The sequence below is a fragment of the Onthophagus taurus genome, chromosome 1, assembly GCF_036711975.1.
Source record: "Onthophagus taurus isolate NC chromosome 1, IU_Otau_3.0, whole genome shotgun sequence".
Lineage (NCBI taxonomy): Eukaryota > Metazoa > Arthropoda > Insecta > Coleoptera > Scarabaeidae > Onthophagus > Onthophagus taurus.
In genome coordinates this window covers 34,127,813-34,140,212 of record NC_091966.1, presented here as the reverse complement: position 1 = coordinate 34,140,212, position 12,400 = coordinate 34,127,813, and the positions used below count along the sequence as shown (strand labels likewise).

General features: G+C 33.4%; 1 protein-coding gene across 2 annotated transcripts in view; it reads left to right on the top strand.

Moving 5' to 3' along the window:
- LOC111429253 (CRK like proto-oncogene, adaptor protein) overlaps window positions 1-12,400 on the top strand; it is a 150,554-nt gene that overhangs the window by 49,939 nt on the left and 88,215 nt on the right. Inside the window, exon 1 of one of the 2 annotated variants that reach the window (XM_023065124.2) lies at window positions 2,663-2,912. The exons of the other annotated variant lie outside the window; for it this stretch is intronic. The gene's annotated coding sequence lies outside the window, so the exon portion shown is untranslated. Of the gene's footprint in view, window positions 1-2,662; window positions 2,913-12,400 lie in introns of those variants that run through there. 2 annotated transcript variants of the gene reach the window in all.

The following is a 12,400-nucleotide window of genomic DNA, read 5'->3' as shown; positions in this document are numbered from 1 at the left end:
GCTCCTCAGTCGCAAGCAACCTCAGCTTAACGTACAAAATCAAAATGTCAGCTCTATGGTTAACTCAAAGCCAAATACCAAAAGCAACACAACCAACAATACACCAAAGGAACATAACCACAAAGATATCCAATAAGCCAATCGAAGCAAAAAGCTACTTACCTGCAAAATTATTACACACTTAAAAGCTACTCAAACTTAATGGGTTGCATTAATCCCAATTTATTGTAATTCAAAGTGTTTTGGAAACTCAACCCCACTTTAAGCAATTCTAACCAAATCTCAAATCAATCTAATTAACCCCAGGCGAACTAAAAGCAAGCAAATGATATCTAAAGAATCTTAACCACAAAATAACTCAACCCAACTCCAAGCTACTCAACCAATAAGTAATCCAAAAACGAAGTCAATACAACTACAATTCAACTATAAAATAAATCACACGCAAAATAATAGGACTCTAATGTAAGTGAAATGCCATCTCAGCTTATTGTAATTCAAGGTTTGGATTATTTTGAGAAGGCATTACAAACGAAACGAACAACAATCAAACCCAATTTCAAAACTAATTCAGCACCAAAACGTAAACTTAATATTTTAGTAACCTTTAAGTCCACTTTAACAATCTTGTTGATAAGCTATCCAGAAGGTAATTTCCATGGTTACACCCATTTTCCAGCTAGATAGATCCAGCTCTCATTGGCTAAGAGCTCGATTAACCTAAAGGATAAATTTATCAAGAGATGGCAAAAGTGGTTTTTAACACTTTAAGGACAACAGCCAATATAGACAACAGCGTATATATACGCAAAATAAAAAGTGCTTGTAACAAGTGCAAAACTGTAAAAACGACGTGTATAGACCAAAACCATGCGATTGCGTTCATATAGTTTTATAGGCACATAGTTTCAAAAACTTCTAAATTTTTGTCATGTGGTATCAGCATTGTTTATAATTTTGAGGCATGCCAATCTGCGTTAATACTACGTAACTACCTTTTCCAGGGCAATGTTAAAAAGCAGACATGACAGCTCATCTCCCTGTCTCCTTGTGTTTTGACTTAATAGACAATCTTCCCGAGTGTTAAACGTATTATTGCTACTAGATGAGGAGGTACACTGCTTTCTAATCATATGTTCATCATTTGTTCTTTCCTGAGCAATATATAAAAGGATTGAGTTTTGCTTTTGAATTAGATCTTTTAAGGAAGATATCAAATGGACGGCATTAGATATGTCCAACTTGAGACACTGTCAACATGTTAGCAAATCCTGCTAATCGTTCTAATATGTCATACAAAATGTATTATACATACAAAAAGCTTTCGCCTTGTAGCAGAATGATAAAATGGGTTATCGTTCAAACGGTTCATCTACAAAAGACTATCTTATTCTGCCTATAATTAGTATGATTAATGATTACATCAAATCATTGAAAATATGATATACAACAACTAATTTTTTTATAAGTATCTGTTAATTAACCCATGTGGTTTCATGTAGGCCACAAGTTAGTCATTAAAGAAAATGTCTTATGACAGAAACGTTGTTAATAGGAATTAACAATTTTTATCATCTTTATTTAAAGTACAAGTTTATATGAAAAACACTCCATGTATATTCACGTAAACTGTCACTTCCTGTTGATTTATATGCCCCAAAAGAACAGATTGGTACAGATACGCATTTGCAATAATTTTGTTTGCATACATACAATATTTGCATGATTCGAAAAACTTTCTCTTTATCAACTTCATACACGTGAAAGTAAAAATAATCGATGATAAATGAATCATTATTAGTGTTAAATAATATTATCACTATATTTTCTTAATACAAACGTTAAGAATTTAATTTCTTTTATAATTTATGGTATGTAACTAATGTTGCGCTAGTACATGCACGTGCAGAGCAACGTTACGACGAATTATCGGCACGCTCATTGTTCCTCGCGGTCCCGAATAATTTAATATAACATAGAAACAGACGATGGAGGCCGTAAAAGCAGCCGTAAAGCCGCATTAGGTCGCGTTACGCTCATACCGAATTCTTGTTGTTTTCGTGGAATTTACTGTGACGATGTTGGTGCGGGATTGCGGAAAACCGGAACGGGCGACTTGGCAAAGATCAGATCCTCAGTGGTGAGCTTTCCGGGATTGTGCAATGCGCAAGTATTAGAACGCAAAAAATATCCCTATCTCGGTTGGAAGTCCCGATCGATTTTTACTCCAGTACACATAACGTTTTAAGGGAAATTCGTTGACCTTCACTAAATAAATATTGACTTGATGAACTACGATAACATAATAGAATAATAGATGTTAGTTCCCCTCAACGTGAAGGGCCACACCTTAACAATTTCCATAGGCGGACAAGGATCAATAATAAAATAAATCGAGTATTAACAATTAAGACGACATCGAAGTGTATTGAAGTTGTACAAGGTACAGAGTTGTAATTGAAGTGAAAGTCGGGTGAAATTAATAAACGGCTGAAACACACAGTCGATTGACGACCACGACGGTGTTGCTGCTGCATTTCCTCGGTATTGTCTTACGATTTTTGTCCTTCGTCTTATACCTCTTGGCGAAGAAGGACAAACCCAAGAAGAAGGTTCTTCTTCTTCGTTCTTCGCGATTTAGAGTAGGAGGAGCCACGCGTCGGCTCTCGCGACTCTCCGAGACAGTCTTCTTTGCGGCCATACAAACGGATAACCTACATTTGTGCACATGCTCGGAAAATCCGAATTTTTCGTGATGTCCAAAGGATTAGGCTGCCGGTTTTCTCGCCATTCGATTAAACGTCGCGAAACACACGGGGATTGTTAATTTCGTGATTGTAACTGATCCGGAAGTGACCATTAGAAGTATCGTGTAGGGGAGTGAAATTCGGATGCCACCGGTCAACAGAAACGTAAGTTGTGGGTTTGTCTTTGTTTTCTTCTTCGTCCTTATACTTTGACCCGGTTTACCTATTCTGAGACTGTGGGATTAGATTTGTTTCCCAATTCGTCTTTGCAAAACTTTCTTTTCTGAATACTCAACAGCAGCAGTTACAGATGATTTCGTCGCCTGTTCTTATAAAACGTCTTTCTTCTTCCTTTTTCGAATACGGTAACAGTATTGAGGGGCAACGCGAAAAGAAAAATTCTGTCTTTGTTCTTTTATGTTAGTCGCTTCTATTGTTCCTATGCACGTAATATCAACCGTCGCCATCTGCGCCAACCACTCGAGGTATGGGCGATAAAAGATTGACCGGCGATTTATGGTATTACCGTTCCTTGAACCAATTAATAGATATTGTTATGTCCCGTCATAAACTGAGGCTTTTCAATCGTTTATTTTATACGACCTGTTATTAAGTGTAAATAATCACACTCTGAAAATCTTTTAAATAAGATTAAATATTCTTATTAGAATTTGTTAAGGGATTCTTTTAACATTTAAGACAGAAAAGATTCTATGATGAAATAGATAAAAAAGAATCCCATTGTTTTAAATTCCATCCAGTAGTTTCATTATACGAAACTTTCCATTCTTTCTCCAGTTACCTCCAAATTAACCCTCGCCGTTTCTCTTTCCCGGCCTTATTCAAGGACCGACTCCGAGCACCCAATTTTTCACGGTAATTAAGTTCGAGTCCCTCGAGAATCGCAAAAACAAAGGAGGGGCCGTTTTTTTGCGAACCAAAGAGGGGAAATAATGAGTACTCAAATTATTATTAAAAAAAACTTTACAAGTACCATTCTTTTTTTTACAATTGAATTGTTTTCATAAGAAAACCTAAATAATAAAATAAAAGATTTTCATGTTTTACAATAAGAGATGTCGCCCAAGATAACAATTTTAAACTCTGGTAAATTGAGTAGAAGAAACTCCTCCAGTTTTGATGTAAATTGAATTCGAGATTTCCATTCGCTTTCAGAATCCTCCGAGAAATAACGAAATTTAACTGAAACTTAGTAATTCCAGATTACTTCCTGATGTTTTCAATATTGTGACGTTTGTCAATGCTTTAAGAAAAGGTTTGCCTTCCCAATTAAAACTTTACAAAAACCAGCGCCCAAGAACATAATGGGGTGTCCTCTAGAGATTTTCAGACCAGTAATAGGAAAAGTTAAACTTAATTGAGGTTAGAAAATTCTCTCTTAAAAGCGTTCGAGAACCGTCTGGGAAGTTGCACCAAATTTATGAAGACAATTCGATTATCGACCGATCCGGACGAGTTCCTTTTGAATTTCTTTGCCTTCGGAACCATTCGATGGTGTCCCTTTATTATATGCCCTTTAGGAATAAAAGAAAGTGCAAATCGACCAGAAAAAAGGCACAATGCCCGGAGGGTTTCAATCCTTCTCTGATGGTCTCACGCTTTTCATATATAATAAAATGTTCATATCAAAGGAGACGAAACTTATATGAACAGAGCTCAGCTTCTATCACAAAGATAAAAAGGAAGATATTCGCTTCTTGGAGTTGAGCATCGTTTGGTTTTATTGGATTTCAGTTAATTTCGTAGAAATCAGACATTTACCACATTTCTTGCTTTACACAGCTTTCCTATATATCCAAAAACGTTGAAGTAAATCAAACAAAAATTTAAACCCACGCATTTGAAATTTTTTAATTAATAAATCTATTTATTACGGTGGTTTTGAGATAAGAAAACTTTCTATTTTAAATGTTATCTATATACACCTTCGCTGTCAACATCTAATCTTAAACTCATAAGTGTGTTAGTTTAATCTGGCCACTTTCTATTCGTTTAAATAAAAAAGAATTTATTTATTTTATTAAGCTAATGACTTTTTAGTGAGTGAAAACTACTCTACTTCAATAATAATTGATTAGTTCACATAAAATAATCCGCCTTTTCCGCTATCCTGTCAGATTATCGAGATAAATGTTTAAAAGTTAAAAAATAAACATTTACTTTCATAAGAAAATCGCAGAATTCTTCCTTTTTGACCTACAAGGTTTTAAATTTCTATTCTTAAAATCTATAATACTTAGTAATCGGTAAAAGTTCATTAAATTTATTCGCTAATGAGATATGATGTTTTAAATATCTAATAAATATGAAAATGCGCAGAGTTGAGGTTAGATAAATACAACAACTTAGTTTATGGAACATAAGAAATTATTTATGGCATCGTAAATTGTCATTAAATTTGCTTTAAAATGTTTATTATTTCACTATGATATCTCAATTCGTTAATAAGATATAATTTTTTTAAATGTCTCATGAATGTGAAAATGTGGAATTTAAATGAGATATGATTTTTTTAAATATCTAGTGATTGTAAAAAAGTGCAGAGTTGATGACATATTGAATTATCATTAAATTTGCTTTAAAACGAATTTTATTCCATAAGCAAATCTCAATTCTTTTGTGAGGTATGATTTTTTAATTTCTTAGGTTTTATGCACACGTTTCTTATTTTGCTCAATTGTTGGAACAATCAGAATATGAGACGCTACAATACTTTGAATTATGCAAATTTTTCGACTTAGTTTAACAGATTTCTTGAAACCACAACAAAAAATACAAAAAAAAACAAGAAGACATCGACGTGTCAGAACTAACTAAAGTCAGTGACATAAAATCAAAACTGTTCTGGTCTACTGTAAATAAATTCATTACGAGAATACACATTCTAAATTCCACACAATCCAAATAATTGAAATTATCTTATTAGAAGTAAGGATACAAACGAGGTTTTCGTATTTCACCCTACTCTAGACAATGACATAACATTAGAGGAACTCGATAATACTATTCGTTAGTTAATGGATAACAAATAAACTGAGTCCCATTTAATTTAATTAATTGTATGGAGTATTTACCGCAAGATCATACCAAATAAATGGTTCAACCTTAACCTGCAAATGATTTTTAAAAGAAAAGGTAAAATAAAGGCAATAAATTTAATATATGGGGAATATCATAAATATATCAATATAATATCAACTTTATGGGCAGAATGTTTACTACAATTCTCGATAAAAATCTTTATGAATGGAGAGAAATAAATAGAATTGCTTGAAATAGAACTTTGCTTTAGAGAAATTACTGCCAAGTTATAGACATAAGGTAAAACTAATACAGCCAAGAGGAGTTTAGACCATAAAGCAAAGAAAAGTGTAGAGCATTATTAGTTGTCCAATTTTAGACATCTACATAAAAATTCATAAGGCTTTTGTTATAAGCTTTTTAAGACCAAAAGTACAGCAAATAGGACATTTGTAATAATTTGAATAAAATCTCCTTCCTAAAATAGAAAGCATTCTGCCTGGTACTGCCTCTTACTATTGCACACAAATTTCAGTGGAAATGATATATGGATATCTACAATTTCTTGCTAATGCTTGTTACCGCTTGAAATTCTCATTAAAAACAGGATGCGGCAAAAGAAGTTAACATATTTACAAAGGTCATCGGTTGGTAACATATTAAATTCAGACGTTATTATAAATTGGACTGGTGAGCAGCACGCTTAGTATACTCTATAGCTAGCCGATATGATGCCATTCCTGTTCAAGAAACGATTGCAGTGAAAATGAAAAATTTTACAATGAGCAAATAACTTTTAAATAATTGGACAGGCATTGGAGAGAATAGAAATCAGGCGCTTGGGCTTTCTGGCAGCATTGTTGGACTAGTTCTCCTCGCAGAACTCAGAATGCTTCCTTACAAATGAATGTTAGCATCTAAACTCATGGGAAGAGACTGAAAAACTTCAAAGTTTTGCGTGTGAAAATTTGACAACATATCCTTTGTACAGCTTGTATGTTGTTTTTCACCAAAAAGACACATTTTTGCTTATTATAAGAAATATTAATAAGCAATATTTCAGATATTGTATAGGGAACAATTCAGAAAATCTTAATTTTGTATGGTCCGCAATTGTATATTTTGACATTTATGCCCAAATTTTTTAAATGAGAGATGCAAAGTTGTATTCTAGTGCAAAAGAGATTGAGCAGGTCATAGCATTGAGGTGTTCCAATTTGGAATACAAATCAATGCATAAGGGAATTAAAAGGACAGCGTCATAAAGGCAACAATAAATCAGGAGAACTTTCCAATCCAATATGTAAGAATAATCTATCAATCGCAAGCAAGGCCAAAATATACAAGGTATGCGTAAGGCCAATCCTTACATGTGTCATGGAAGGAAGAGCCGATATAGCTGAGAACAATCGAAATGAAGACACAGTAATCAGAGAAAAATGTAACTCTTCGGCAAAGACGACGAGAATGGCTTGAACATGTATCAAGAGTGGATACATGTTCATGCAAGACGTGGCAAAATTTACACAAAAGACCTTTAGAAAGTGATGGAAAAACAGCTGAACCTCAATATCACAGGAAAAGCAGAACCAGGAATGATAAAGCGTCATAACAAGTCATATCAACAATATTGGTTCTTTCAAGGAACAAATTCCCAGTAGTCTGATTTTATTGCGTTTAGCTTGAACTCATATGATTTTGTGTGATGAAACTACCTCAAATCAAATGCATACATTCATTGCCCAACCATTCATCAACTAATCGCTACAATAAAGATTTTATTTATACTTTTATATAGTTTTAGAGACATTGAACGCTCCTATTTGAGTCTAAAAGCTTGTTGTTAGCTTTAGAGCACAGAGTGCATTATATCAAACATTATATTTCATGCAGATTTGTATGGGTAACCTTATAAGTTACAATAAACAACTCAAATTGAAGATAGAGATATAAATAAGATGGGGTTTTCCATGGGAGAAATAATTCGCTTTTTAAAATGATAGATATTCGAGCAATGTGTGCCACAGAACGCCTTTATACATCTAACTGTTTTATTTTGGCGATGATATATGGATGGCACGGATATTTTCGACTGCTATCGCCAGAAATATGATTAGATACAATCGTATTCCAGCTCACCTTTATAAAATATAGATATTGTACTTCATGTTGGGCCAAATCGGAGTGAAGGTTGTGGATTTAAATCACATATATTTTAGTTACAGAATGTATAATATGCAACGCAAAAAATTATTAATTAATTGATATCATGTATCATCAATTGAAATTGATATCATGAAATTGTAGCTTCATACTCTATGTATTGGATAGTAATTGTTTCGATGTGTATTATATTGTTTAGTATATTTCTAAAATCATCAGTATTATAATTTAATGGTATAATTTAATTGCAAGGTTGATTGCACTGCTGTAACTGTTTTGTAATGTTAACATAAAGATTGAGAAATAATATCCACTTTATTATTTATTGATTTTAAACTTTATTTAGAGAAAATCTAAATTGTTTTATGAAATTCTTGCAAATTGTTAGGAAATTAATCATCTTTTAAATCAATCCTAACAATTAACATCAATCTAGTTTTGCTTGAGAGATAATAGATTTTATTTTATTGCCAGAAAACGTAAAATAAACATTCCTCCATTCCAAGTCAATAAACACATTGTTGATGATATTATTTCAGTTTCATCAAATTCCTTATTTTTTGTCATACAATTCGTATTTGGTTCTTGCTATAACAACCACTTGATTATGCAATTAACGCCAAAAACAATTCCCTTTCACATCGTTCGTCGTTGCAAATAAACGGAGCAAAAAGATTTCACGGCTACTCCGCAGTAGTAAAACTGATTCTTCATGCGCAACTTTAATTAGAGTTTCTCTATTTCTCGCCGCTAGTCGTCCGCATTCCGATTATCTCATTTCTCAACTCAACTAACTTTTTTTATTCCTCTCACGTTTTCATCAATATAAATTTTCAAATTACCGTCTAAAACTATAAAACGTGTGTTTTGTTTGTACGGCTCATCGAAAGGAAAATCATAAAAATAACCCTCAACTAAACTAATAATAGACACCGTTATCGTAGTTGGAAGTCGACTGGTTAATTGGAAGCTTGACGTTTTTATCGGAGAAACTTTTAGAAAGGTCTAAAGAGCTACCCTATAATCGTAACGAGCAACCTTCGAACGATATACATGACGACGAAAGAATAAACTTAAAAAAAGAAGGATGTTTGATATTTTCAGGATGTCATGAAATACACCCAAAAAGATTAAAGTAAAAATATGCGGGCGTTTACTCGTAGTAATTCATTTCGTCTAATTAGTCCAATTTGAACCAGAACTCGAGAATTAACGACGAAATGCAGTTCCGCTGTTGTATTTTTGACGAAAATAGATACTGAAACAACATGAACTGTCTGGCATCAAAAAATATACATGAAAAAGTTTCGAAGGGTCCATCTTTACTTTGGGTTAGTCTTAAATTTTACCTTAAGGGTAGGTGAAATCAAATCTAGATAAAACGTCCCCGTAAAATAACACGACGTTCTTGGGGTTATTCCATCTCCAAAATGTCCATTTCATTCTCTCCCGAAAGGCGAGTTTTCTGTTTCACTGGAAATAACCAAAGTCAGCGTTCCGTACTTTATAGTTTCTTCCGCTACATTTATTCGTTGCCACCCTTCGGCGGGGGTGGTTGCCTTGGAGCTACACCCTCTCTTTTACCCAGCAATGGAAACCAACCTTATCTCAAGGACGTTTCACCAATTTTCTTTTACAGCCTCAAAGTTACTCATCTTCTTAAATTTTTTTTCCATACCAGAAATCCACCTAACTCCCCTTCTCTGCATCCCCCTTTGCGTTTAAAGTTAATAATTCACTCGATTATGGAAAACGTGTGGGATCGTAATTTTTTTATAAACCACACACACCACACGAATCTAAATCTTATCGAATTTAATTACTATAAATCGCCTGAGTTTGTACGTGGTTATCGTGGTATAGTTGTTGAGGAGTCCCACGCTGTTTGGGGCCAACGCGCAAGAAGTGACGACCGTCGATATGCGATAAGTTAATATCCGAAAACGGCAGACCCCGATAAGATATTGCGTGGGTGATTTTGAATAAGTAAACAAAAAAATCGAACGCCCTGTATACGATGTCAAAGACAACATGAAAAACCTCTTCCGAAGTAACACCTGTGCTGCTCGGATAAAATCGATATATTACCCTCCTTCGTCCAACACCTTAAATATAGCCGAGAAGATATCATGATTCAAATGAATCTGTAAAGGATTGGTTTATGAACCTGTTTTGAAATCATAAAAATTAGTCAAGATCTTTTTATACTTGATGGTTAGTTGTTTGAAAACCCCACGCTACTAATGGAATTGGTATCTTATTGTTAGTTATTTTTCAAGATTGATTTCAGTTTTTATTATTGTTTATGATAATCATCAGTTATCAATCGTTTACAAGATTTTTAGTTTGTTATGGTTCATGAAAATTTATCTGTTATTTGTACAGCAAATTACATTCATTTTCTAAAGCGTCACCAATTCCAAAATGCTCGGTAAATATTTTTAAATTACCTGGTATGCCTGGGAGAAAAATGTGTAATATATTACGTAATATTAACAATCAATATGTGCTAGATGTGTTAGCGGTAATTTATAGAAAATAAGTATTTTATATAATGTGTAGTCGTTTTATAAAATAACTGTAGTTTAGTTACTTTATAAAATAAATGAGGAGGTCGCGTGTAAAATCGAATATAACCAATATTACAAATTTATCAAGAAACCAAAAATACTTTTCACATTTATTTATTTATTCAACAAAAGTGCTGATTTGGAAAAACATTTGTAATTAAATAAGTTTAACCAATTAGAAAGTAAACAATTAGTTGTTATCACACACAAATGAGGCATGTTTATTGACGTGGGTTATATTAATGTGTAATTAGTTTCACTTTTGTTAGGTTCCATTGTTATGTTAGGTGAACATTTAATATATAATATAAATTTAATAAACATTTAATAATTCTGCATTGAATTTATTAATATCTTCTCTGTTTGGTTGATCTCCCTACCTCTCTGCTGATGTTGTGTTATGATAATAAATATGCCTAGCTTTCCTGGTCACCCCTTCATAGCAGTGCATTCTAGTCTTATTGATTGCTAGATATCGTTTACAACATTACAAGAAATACCAACACTTCCACAATAGTCTGTAGACGTTTGCTCAATTTTTGGGATAAAATGTCCAAAAAGATAACGAATGAAGCGTTAAAACTAATATATCCTCTGGATCAAGAAATCTCTAACGACCACCTGGTGGATTGGAGCGATTGTTGAGTTTAACCACTTAGGTTGTATGTATGTATGTAAGGAAACGGGAGTGCATGCGCTCCCGCACACCGCACTTAGCCCCATTGGACCCCCCTTCCCAACATAACCTCTCACATCAACTAGCCTAGGGATTTACCGAAAGCCAGGACATCACTAAGAGGTAAGCTCATGATATCATCTGTGGTATCATATAATATTGCAGTGTAGATCTTATTTGCATCTACTACTGTGGGACTGATGTAGGTGAGGTAATTTCTTGAGAAAACGTATTTTGCTGACAAGCAGTCCGTTTTGCTCCACATAGGTTGGTATTGACGTTTCTTCTTATGTCAGTGAAACGCTGGACCTGATGATGACCACAGATTCCAGTGACAATACATCTTTCCTATTCTCCATTTATGTAAAGATACAGGTTAAAAATTCAAGAAAAGAACATAAAATTAAAAGACATCAAATTGGGCTTTTGCAAAAATTCTACTCAGCCAAAGCCGAGATAAAACTGATTGTCATAAGATTATTTTCGGGGGCTGTTAGGTGTCATCTGCCTATAAACCTATGCTAATGCATGGTTAGTTTTAGAGTACTTTCTTTGCATAAGAAGGCAGAACAAGTTGAAAATAGTAAATCATTCTTTATTTGTTAATATAAATTAAAGGGAATTGGTACTCTTTGCAAAGAAGCGAAAGCCAGTCATATTATAGTGGTCACTCTTTCATCTATAGATGGATGAGTTTAGACACTACGTTTCACGCAGAATCGGAGAGCTGATATTACAATTATTCTTCCAGACTTGTTGTAACTCTAAGTTTCTTCTGCCAACTTTGAGATTGATAAGTGTAATTCCAAATGTTTTTTTGGAAAATTAACATTTACTAATATAGTTCCAAAATTTTTGTGCATTCCGGATTTTGGTCCAAGTAATTCCACATATTTTCTTCCATTCTGAAATCTGATTTGAAGACAACATTTTGAAGACTATAAATTGTAACCTATTCAGCCTTCTTCTAGACAATATAGTTTTTAATTTCCTATTGCAGTTTATAGTATAATCAGTGCGATTCCAGACCTTTTCTTACTATTTACAGTTTAGCCAGTACGATATCATTGTTTCTTCAAATTTGAAGTTTGGCCATAATAATTTTAGCCTTTATTTTGTAGTTTAGATTTGTATGTTTACTTAATTTTTTTATCGATAAAGAGAATAGTATGAAAAAATTATTAATTAAATTTCAATTGATT